Raw genomic sequence first — 11088 nt, forward strand, 5'->3', positions numbered from 1 at the left:
TGGTCAGAACTGAAAGTCACCAACATTATTTTTTAAAGAGTGCAAGTTTTTAAATTTTATGATATCCAAGTTATTTCTCTTTCTTAAATGGATCATAATGTCTACGAGAGAATGTCCAGCCTGTAGAGAAGTTTTTAAGAGTTTATTTGAGCCAAAATTTTGAGGACATGCCTGGAAATAAAATCACAATGGATTGAGAAAATGCTCTGGAGAATGGCAGTTTTCTATTTCTTTTTTATGCATTTAGAATAGAAGGAGGAAACATAAGGAAGATACATAAAATATATTCGTGGTAGATTAAGGAGGCAAAGTGAGGAGATCTCTAGGATTAGATAAAAAACAAAATGGAGAAACACATATCTGTTTTACATTGGTGGGTACAGGATAGTTAATAATTAATATTTACAGTATATAGAGATGGTATGCAGGGAACAAAATAACCATGATGAGTTCTGTGGTCTCACGCTCTGGTGGTCCTGTGCTCTGCTGCCAGCAGTTGTACCTTCAAAGAGTAAGAAAAGAAAATTACTTTGACATTTCAAAGGTATGTTATCCTAGATGCAGAAGAACAATGGATAGGGTTCACTTAAGATAACGATTGACCTTCGTTAAGGAAGCCATAGGCCTGGGATGTGACTATCCACCATGACCTGTCCAGTTAGGAATTTGTAATCAGACATTCTGTGTAGTTACTTTTGGTCACTGAGCTTGTCAGGCCTGCCATGTGGCTCCCTGAGCTTGTCAAGTTTACTAAATAGCTCCTTTTTCAGTCCAAATAACATTTCCATTAAGTAAAATGTTAGCTGTCAATTTTTCATAAATGCTTTATATCAAGTTTAAGAAGTTCCTTTCTATTCCTAGTTGGGAGTTTTTTACTAGTCATGTATATTAAATTTTGTCAAATATTTTTTTCTACATCTGAGATAATTATGTTTTTTCTAGTTTGTTAATCTGCTAAAGCACTTTGATTAACATTTGAATGTTAAACTAACTTTGTATCTCTGGCATGAATCCCACTTATTAATGATGTATTATAATTTTTAGAGTTGTTAGATTTAATTTGCTGAAATTTCTTGAGGATTTTTGCATGAATTTATATTAGAAATACTGGTCTGTATTTTCTTTTATTTCTTTGTCAAGTTTTGGTATCAGAGTTTTCCTTTATTATTAGTTGGTTATAGATTTCCTAACTTTCTAGAAAAGTGACCTGTGACTATAAACCTTATTTCTATTTCTTGTTTCAACAAGTCTTTTTTTGATATATTCCCACCTTGCTAACAATAATTAAAACCTCTGATGGTTAGTAATTAACTTCAAGGTCAAGAATAAATTAGTATATATTTGAATTACAATCTTTTGATTTGTGGTGACCCCAAAATGAAGGTAATTAAATGTTACAGCATTGAATTGTGATCAAATCTTTAATAATGAATATTCAAGTAGTTTATTTAAATAAAAGTCCTGAAATAAAAAACTAAAATTTTTGTAGAAATTTTTTAACTACCAATTCCATATCAATTTGTTTATTTTAGATTTTTTTTCCCTAGTGAAACACTTTAGTGACCATGAAGTATGCAAACATGGAACACATCTAAACTTGTTCTTATTTTTTCCTTCCCCTACTGGTTTAACTTTACTAAATTATTGTGAACCAATTATGTAAAGTGGTGAAAATTAATTTGCATTTTTAGACAAGTGAAAGCTTTTAACAAAGGATGATTATTAAATGCTTAGCATCTCTAAGGAGGATGGAAGAAGAGTTGTAAGTCTTTATTACTAGAAGAAATATGGGGTTTGCAAAACAAAAGAATGCAGATATTAATTCTCTGACCCTGGCTCTGGTACCACAGGGAGATTCTGCTGTCTCTTTCCCTTGGACCCACATGGTGCTATTCCTTCCATCCTTAGATGTAATAATGCCTTAGATTTGATATGTATATCAGGTGATTGTTAGGAACAGTTTTTATTAGAAAAATAAAAACTAGTTATAAGATTATCTGGTAAATAGGACATTAATTTTCCATTTGTTCCAAGGTTTTAAATTATTAATTTTTGCTCATAAAATCAATGAATGTGAAATTTTAAATTTTCGGGTAGTTTTAATAACATTAATGTTTTAGGGACTATTCTTTTCTGTTACAACCTTGTTTGAAAAGTTTCCATCTTCAAGTAACTGTTTTCTATGCCTTAAAATGTGTCAAATGTTTAACGAGAGGTAAAACACTTTTGTAGAGGGTTTCGTGACAGTACAGTATAACTCGAATGAGACCATTATCACAAAACAAGCAGCTATGGAAGCTTTGCCCTCTATGACCTTTCTCAAGTATTTCAGTAGTAAGGAAGAGAGGAAAAAGTTTTCCTCAGGACCTTCTCTGTTTTTTCCATTCACTAACTGAGTGAGGGAACTCATGGTGTTCCCTCAGATTGGATTTTCAAGATCACTGAGTCTTGAATGCTTTATGTTTTTCAAGAGTTGTTCAAAATTTGGGCTTACCAATTAAACTCTTTTCAAATTATTTTTGGATCTTTAGAAAATGTATTTTCTGTCTTTTCATGGTATTTTATCAAATATACACTTTATTTAATCATCATGGTAACTCTGGATGGTAGTAATGTTATCTATAGCCCTTCCTCTCTTTTTAAGTAAAAGATGACTCTCTAGCTTGGAAAGATTAAATAATATATCTAAGATCACAAAGCTAATTGATAGCAGAGCATGTGCTAAATACTAGGCATACTTGAACTCACAACCCATGATCTTGTCTTGAACCACAGTCAGGATAACCTAGTGCCAATTTAGAAGAATGTTCAGTAGCTATGGAGATCATGCTCTGAATAGCGGCAGATTCATACAACATTTAAAACACTGTGAAAGTTTATTTAGAAATCCTTTGCAACATTATCTAAAGTGATAAAAGTTCAATACTTGTGGAAGATATACAAGTGGACTATAAAATGAGTGAATACCATTTTGCTACTTCCATGAGTTAGCAGATCTGCTTATCAGAATTTCAGAGATATAAGTGAAATCTCAGCTTTTCTTTTCCACCCAATTAAAATTCCATAAATTTCATAAACCTTAAAATTCCATAAAAACCAATATTGTGAGTTTTTTATAGTAAAAGACAATGAAATTATAATGGAATTAGAATATTCTGATATCCTTGGGAAAGAGTAAGAGCTACCTCAAATATCTAGAACTTAAAAAATCCCTTTCTTGTCAAAAGTATAGTTATGCGGTTAATATTGATGGATAGAATTTTGTATTTCTTATACTTAAAGATTATATTTTATCTTTTTTTATTAAAAGAAAACCCCACTGTTATTTTTCAATCATTAGAAGATTGATTTTGTTACCCATCATCTTATTTAAAAAAAAAAAGGAATCGTAGATGATTGGCAGAATAATCAAGAAAATTATAATTTATCTTTTATCTCCATGCATGTCTTCATAGCCTAAAGCATCTTATTAGCCTTTAAGTTTACCAGGCAGTCACAAAACTTTGTTTTATATGAGATTGAACACTAGTTCTCACTAAATGCCATAAAAGCATCACATAAAAGCATCACTCTGTGGATGTCTCTCTCAGAACCTGGGCGAGAGCCCTTTGAAGGCTGCTGTAGTTTCTACTGATAATGACTCACACTTGAAATCCTTTGGGCAACTGGAGCCACCTTATCCAGCGGGGCCTGAGGGTTCCCGAGTCATTTCTTGACTCGTAGGGGTATCAAATACCTGCGGTCTTTCCTCCAGGTGGAAGATAGCAGCCTGGTTCAATCCTACAGAATCAGACTAATGCTAGGTGCACTAAAAATCAATTCCTTGTTTAACTTTCTGCTTTTTCATCTTGCTTCCTTCATTTCTACTGGTCTCTCCTGAGAGCGCTCCCTTAGAAAATAACTTGCAGAAGAATCCTAGTCTCAGAATCTGCTGTTAGGGAACCAGACCTAAGGTATGTGGCAATTTAACCCACAGATAATTATCTGCCTTACCTAAATTTCAAGAGTGTGCCTGGGCTCAATTTTGAAATATATAGATACATATAGCCATTAAGATTGCTAGTTCTGTTACTTGATTGTATTTTTCCTCTTCTCTGTGCTTGTCTTCTACTGATGGAAAACTACTGGGGTCATGTATTACAAACATCACAAAGAATTTTATAAGCTATTGAATATGGAAAGAAAATACTTATCTTATTGGTGTTTTTGAGGAAATTACTAAAAGATTATGTCACATAGCAAGGTCACACTTAATGGTAATCACCTCCTTTCTTCTTGTATGTTTTAGAAATAATTTTATAGTTACTCTTCTGTCTGTTCCAGATTTTATTGTCTCCCACTTATGTCTCCTGCTGGCAGCTTCTCACTGTGTTTTATGTGTTTGTTGATTATAGCAGACTGGAAATACAACAGATATGAAACAGAAGCTGATTCCTACCCCCTATCTGATGTGGACACTTAATTTATAACAAAGCTGTTTTGCTATTACTGAAAACATTAAAAAAAAAAAAAAAAGCAAACAGCTGGTTTGATGGAAAATCTGCCCTAATCCCTGGAGAACAGGGAGTTCAGATGTGAGATAAGCTGACAGAGGGTGAAAAATAATCTTCAGGCAGACAAGTTAGTGCAGCTAGGATGGGCAGGACAGGATGGCATTTGCCAGAGAAGAGAACACAGGGCATTCTTTGGTCACACAGTGCACTTAGAAAAGATGACATCAGGAAATGATAATAATTAGCTTAGTGGTGTTTATAGTGATGAAAGAGTGCTAAAAAATATAGAAATGTAGTTTTGGATATATCACATGTAAAGAAGATACATCTGCTTAGAATCCTTTTAAGATTATTGTTCTATCTCAGTTGATATTTTCCTAAACACCAGTAGAGGCCTCCAGACACTTACTTTATTAAATAAACAAACACACCATCCATACACAGGGGAGAACATGACACCCATTGTGTCCACTGACATGGAGAGGAGTCAAATGGAATCTTTGATGAAGATGATTTCAGTGAAAGTCAGCTATAATTAGAGAAGGTGTTAACCTTTGTTACATAACTTGTCCAAATGCCCATTAAAAAAAAAATACTTGATCTGGAATAGAAAGAGGTCATGGTATGTACAATTATTGTTATTTTAGATCACATTTAACTAATTATCACAATGTGAGCATTTCTCCATTAATAATTATTATGTTGTCAGTAAAACAGTTCCCTCAAGCCATCTAACTTGCCCAGTATTCTTGGAATCAAAACACTATAGTTGAAGAGGAATGGAAACAAGATCATTCGCCAGCCTCTATTCTGAATTATTTGGCAAGTATCACTTTTCTGTCTCAAGTTTTGAACTGAGCATAGTCCTAAAGGGGAAGTTTGCTAAGTAGTTGCTAGCCATGAAAGCTTTACAGAAAATATAACTAACTCAATAAGAGCCTACTAATGAACAGTCTAAAGCACCTCTTTTATTTGTAAGTATATATAATTTTATATGTATAGTTGCAGATAAGCACCAAGATCTACATGACTGTTATTGATTAACTAAATGTTTTTCTCTCCATGTTTTAATGAATAACTGCAATTAGAATCGCAAAAGTCCTATAATGCCCTAGGATGTCTGCTGCTTCTGAGGTAAATTTTCATCAGATTCTGTGTGTCACTGATAAAGTCTGCTCAGCCCTAACCTCTTATTAACTGCTTTAAGGAACTCCAGCAGCTTCTTTATATATTAGACACTTCTCTGACTGTACCTTTAGCTGACAGTATAAATACATTCATTTTGCTGCCACATTAATTGATTTTAGCTAATTAGGAGCACTTTTTTGGCCCTAATTTGATAAGGAAGTGTGAATGGATTCCCTCCCCCCACAGCAGGTTTGTTATTTGCTGGGGTATTAGGAGAGTGTTAATTAGGCACAGTTTTTCTGTCAGGTTGATGGTTTTTAAACAGCATTCACCACACAGACTAAAATGGTCAGAGGGGTTTTGGCCATTGGTTTGATTTGTCAGAATAGGTTAGTTACCTCTGGAATAGAAATCCGATGGAGGTGAATATGTGTAAGCTAATGAAGCACTAATTCTGTTCTTTCTTTTCACAGATATTCTTCATAGTTGAGGTCTCCCTTTTCCTCTTTTCAGAACCTCTCAAGAGGTTGCAGAAATATATGTCTCTCTTCAGTTGTCATTCTCTCCCAACCCTCAGGCATCAATTTGGTGTTCATAGTGACCCTTCTTAATTTTAAAGCAAAAGTCACAGGTTTTGAAGTTCACTGGCCCTGTAGTATTTGTAGAAGATCTTTTGAACAGTTTGGACCCTGGGATTTCTTTGTTCAGTCTCCCTTGCTGAAGGCAAAGCTGAGCTGACTGTCTGCTGTCTGCCTGGAGCTGTGAAGCAAAGGGAAACAAATAACAGAGCAGTTGAGATTCCTGCTAGGAGCTTGTTTGTAGATGGAGCCCATATAGCATCTTTTGTTTATTTGTGAGGCTTTTCTTAGGGAATGCATAAAAAGAACTTGAAACAAGCAACCATTTAGGAAAGGAGAAAAAGGGATGTTTGACAGTGTTTTCCATTCTGAAGCTGAGAGAAATGCTCATTTATATAATGTGTATTTTCTGTGAAGATACAGTTGCCCTCTGAAGCATATGCTTTGTGTTTCCTTTGTTTTCTCTTGTAGCTTTACACTAATCATTTACACATTTGTCTCCCATTCTGCTTATAACCAATCTATTAATAAAAGGAGTAAATAAAATAATCTGTGAACATCCTCTAGTTATTACATTCTATCATTTCGATTCTTCAAATCAAAACTTAAATGTTGGTCTCACTACCAAAAGACCAATTGAATTGTTAAAACTTCCATTGAAAAATCGGCTGTTGTCATAGATAATAAAGGATCGAATGTGAAATTCCTTAATGAAATGCCCAGCTCTCTGAAAAATTAGTCTTGATAGAGTGGTGTGGGGGAGGGGGAAATTTTCCCCCTTTTGCCCTCTTTATTCTTTGGCTAATCTAATAATCAGATTTACATGAGACAGAGTAACAGGAGAAAATAACCAAATTTAATTGTGTATATACATATGAAGGTTCCATAAATATATGGGGCCTAGGACAAATCAGGCAGTTAGATTTTATATGCCTTCTAGACCTAAGAAGAAGGAGAATGTGGTTTGGAACTTCAAAGGAGAGGAAGGCCATTCACATGGAGATGGGAAAGCACATGTTTTAAAACAGATGCTTGCTGGGCCATCTTTAACGGGACACAGAGAGGACTTTGATCAAAAGGGCCTTGCTAGGTTCCACTCTTTTTATCATACACTAGTTCATATTAAACTATAGTTATCTATGATGATAGCTCCCTTCCTGGAGCAGGTCTTCTACCTAAATCCTTTTAAGCAGTTAGGGGTAAGGTAAACAGTTTTCTGAGTCTTTCATTTATTAAAAATAACCAGCTTAAAATAATCAATATCCCCCAAAAAAGATATATATTGAGGTGGCAAACTCTGTTCCCCCTTAGTGGAAAGAATATGATATTTGGAGACTCCATTTGTCTATTGGTTATAAACTAGTTTACTTGGTCTTTGTGAATCTTAGTTGTCTCGTAAAATGCAGAAAATGCCTATCTTCTAGCATACTTGCTGATATTAAATATATTTTTTTCATTCTAGTGTTCATACTTGTCCTTCTTACAACCATTTAACAATGTTTGGCAAATGATAGATTCTCAATAAATGTTTGGATATCTAGCATCGTCTCATGTATTTTTTTTTTTATGTTATTGCTATCTGTAGATTCCCATTAAAATATAAGCTCCATGAGAATGAAGTATGTGTCTCATTTACGGCTGTGTCTCTAGCTCCTGGCATATGGTAGACATTCAATGAATATTTCTTGTATAGCTCAGTGAAATGTCAGCTATAATGGCACTTAATATTAATATCATTATGTTTTGTACTTAGAATTTACTAGCTAAAATTGAACATAAATGTGAATTATATAAAAACAAAAACAGTATTCATATTTGTATTTGAGAGAAGGCTGAAAATGAATTATATAGCTTTCATCTCAAGGATATAGGAAAAGAGCTAAGCAAACTCAGGAGAAGTAGAAAGAAGGAAATCCTAAATTAAAATCAGAAATTAATAAAATAGGAAACAAATATAAAACAGAGAAAATCAACAAACGAAATTTGATTTATTAAAAATACTAATAAAACTGACAAAATTGACCCAGAGACAAGAAAGAAAACAAAACATTACCAATGTCATAGATTAAAAAAAGTCATTGTTAATATGGATGCTAACAACATTTAAAAAGACAATATTGAGAAAACTTTAGACATCTATCATATAGATGAAATAGAAAAATTTCATGAAAAGCCATTAACCAAAAATGATGCAATCTAAATGATCATATACCTCTTAAGGAAATTGAATATATTATTATGAAAACTTCCCATTAAAAAACTCCAAGACCAAATGGCTTCCTCATAAATGCTTCTTAATATTTATAGTAAGAGTAAGCTTGCAAAACCATTCCAGAGTAAAGAAGAACACTTTCAAAACATATTTTAAGACTCCAGCATAACCTTCATACCAAAATCATACCAGGACAATACAAAAAGAAAAATTAGTAACCAAACATAAATACAAATAGTCTTTAAAATTTAGGAAATACAATACAGCACTATAAAATATGTTATATATAAAATGTTATATATAATGTATATAACTTTATATATATGTATAACGTACAAAATCACCAGGAGCAAAGATATGTTGTTATAGACCAAGGCTAAAATCATCCACACTCTTGTACTCTCAATTATTATGTACAGATGTGAAATCTGGACCGTAAAGAAGGCCGATATATAAAAAACAATTGATTCATTTGAAATGTGGTTGGAGGAGAGCTCTGTGGATATCCTTTGACCTCCAGAAAGACGAACAAGTGGGTCCTTGAGTAAATTAAGCCTGGAATATTGCTGGAGACAAAAAGGACAAAATGTAAGCTGGTCTACTGAAGACATATCATGAGAAGGCAGTGTTCTTTTGAAAACACAATATGCTGGGAAAAATAAGAGGCAGCAGGAAAAGAGGAAGACCAAATTCGAGCTGGATTGCTTTCATAAAAGAAGCCACAGGTATGAGTCTACAGGAGCTGAGCAGGGCTGTTGAGGACAAGACACTGTGGACATCACTCATTCTTAGCATCACCAGGAGTCAGAGCCAAATCAATGGCATGTAATACACGATATATAAATACATCTATCTATCTATCTATCTATCTATCTATCTATCTATCTATCTATCTCCCATTTATAATGAAGCTCATTCTATTTTCCTAAAGGTAAATTAACATGTTAACATTCAGGTTTCAATCAATATCACAACTATGTTCATAGCAGTGCTATATTTAAAGTTATATACTTTATAACTATGAGAATAAATTCACTATAACTACATGCAAAAGCATATATGAATACCACAAAGATGGTTTTGAGCAAAAGAACCCAGACAAAGTATTATAAGTCAGATAGTAGCTAAGCTTGGATGGAGATAGTACTGCCTGGGAAGAGGTAGGAGTGAGGCTGGAAATATTTTTCTTGATGAAGGTGATAGTTACTTAGATGTGTTCAATATTAAAATTCACCGAGATAATCAATTGTGATTAGTGTACCTTTCTGGATAAATTTATATACTTCAAAAAGAAATTTAGATGGAACATACACAAATAATAATGTAGCCTCATACTAGACCTGCATGCTTAGCATTTGTGTTTATGGTTTATTTCTGCAGGCTCCCATTGTAGTCACAGTCCCATTGTCACCACTGAGGTGTCAAAGAAACCAGGTTTAGAATAAGGTAAGGGGGAAAATGAAATATAAAGATGCAATGAGTACTAAGTCGTTTAGTCCGGTCAGCAGGTGCTCATGTAAATGTAGAAAATGGAGGAGTCTGTAAAATGCATGTTGTTTTTTACCTATTTTTTCTTAAGCGTTTATATTGTAATCATTCTTCAATAAATAAATATACATTAATAAAAATAAATAAATAATTTATTTTTTCATTCTTAATGTCCAAAGATCATTTTATTGCATAGATATATTAAAATCAATTTCAAAAAACACTTTTACCTGAAAATTTTAGGTGTTTCCAAATTACTGCCATTCTAAACAGTACTTATATGAGCTCCCTTTATAATGACTGAAGTGCTCCACTCCTGGCCATCTGTCATATATTTTCCATCCCATCAGCACTCATTGCCAGCTGCACACGATTCACATGACAGTGAGAAATGTCTTCCCAGTGCGCCCAATGATCTTAATCATCCCAGAACTCTACTTTCCCAAAATGGCATCTCAGCAACTTGTTCTAAATAATCTTCCTAGAGATCTAGACTGTATAGAGATCTTAGAAGGTCTATGTAAAGAGACAATTCAAGATTTATTATTAAACTCTGCTGTATTAGCTGAAGGGGCTGGGACATCACGGTGCAATTTTTCTAAAACTTTCCCATAATTAACATTTTGCACATTTTTAACCTAAAAATGAGTCGGTTCTTTTGTGAGCATAATTTAAATTTCTAGTAATGTCTCTCCTTTTCAGATTTTCTTATACCAACAGAACCAAATTCTGGTTAAAAGAAAAAGAAAGAAAAAGGAATAGAAGAATAGCTCTGAAAAAATACCTGTTCTTCATTTTTCTTACACTGTGTTAGGTAGATGCTCATAATTCATTAATCCATAGTTCGAAAGGAAGGGTTAAATATATTTTTGTGCCACCGTTTATTTTGATGAGAGTAAAAGAGTGAGATTCTGACTTCATTGCAGTGAAATTATAAAAGGAAAACAAAATAGCCCTTCTTCACATGAGATGCAACATCTTCACTAGTGAACACAACTGACTCTTTGCGGTAGCTCTCTAAGACAGAGACAATAAGAGGAGATAAATCTATCGAAAGAACTGAATAAAACAAACCTGGCCAGAGGCTCAAACCCTGTAAAACTCGGTTTGAGTCAAACAGGGAGGAAAACATCCTCCTCAAAATATATGGTAGATGGCATTTCCTTCCTTTAAAATGTTTAGGTAAGAC

This window comes from Pteropus medius, unplaced genomic scaffold, assembly GCF_902729225.1.
Source record: "Pteropus medius unplaced genomic scaffold, Ma_sr-lr_union100, whole genome shotgun sequence".
NCBI lineage: Eukaryota > Metazoa > Chordata > Mammalia > Chiroptera > Pteropodidae > Pteropus > Pteropus medius.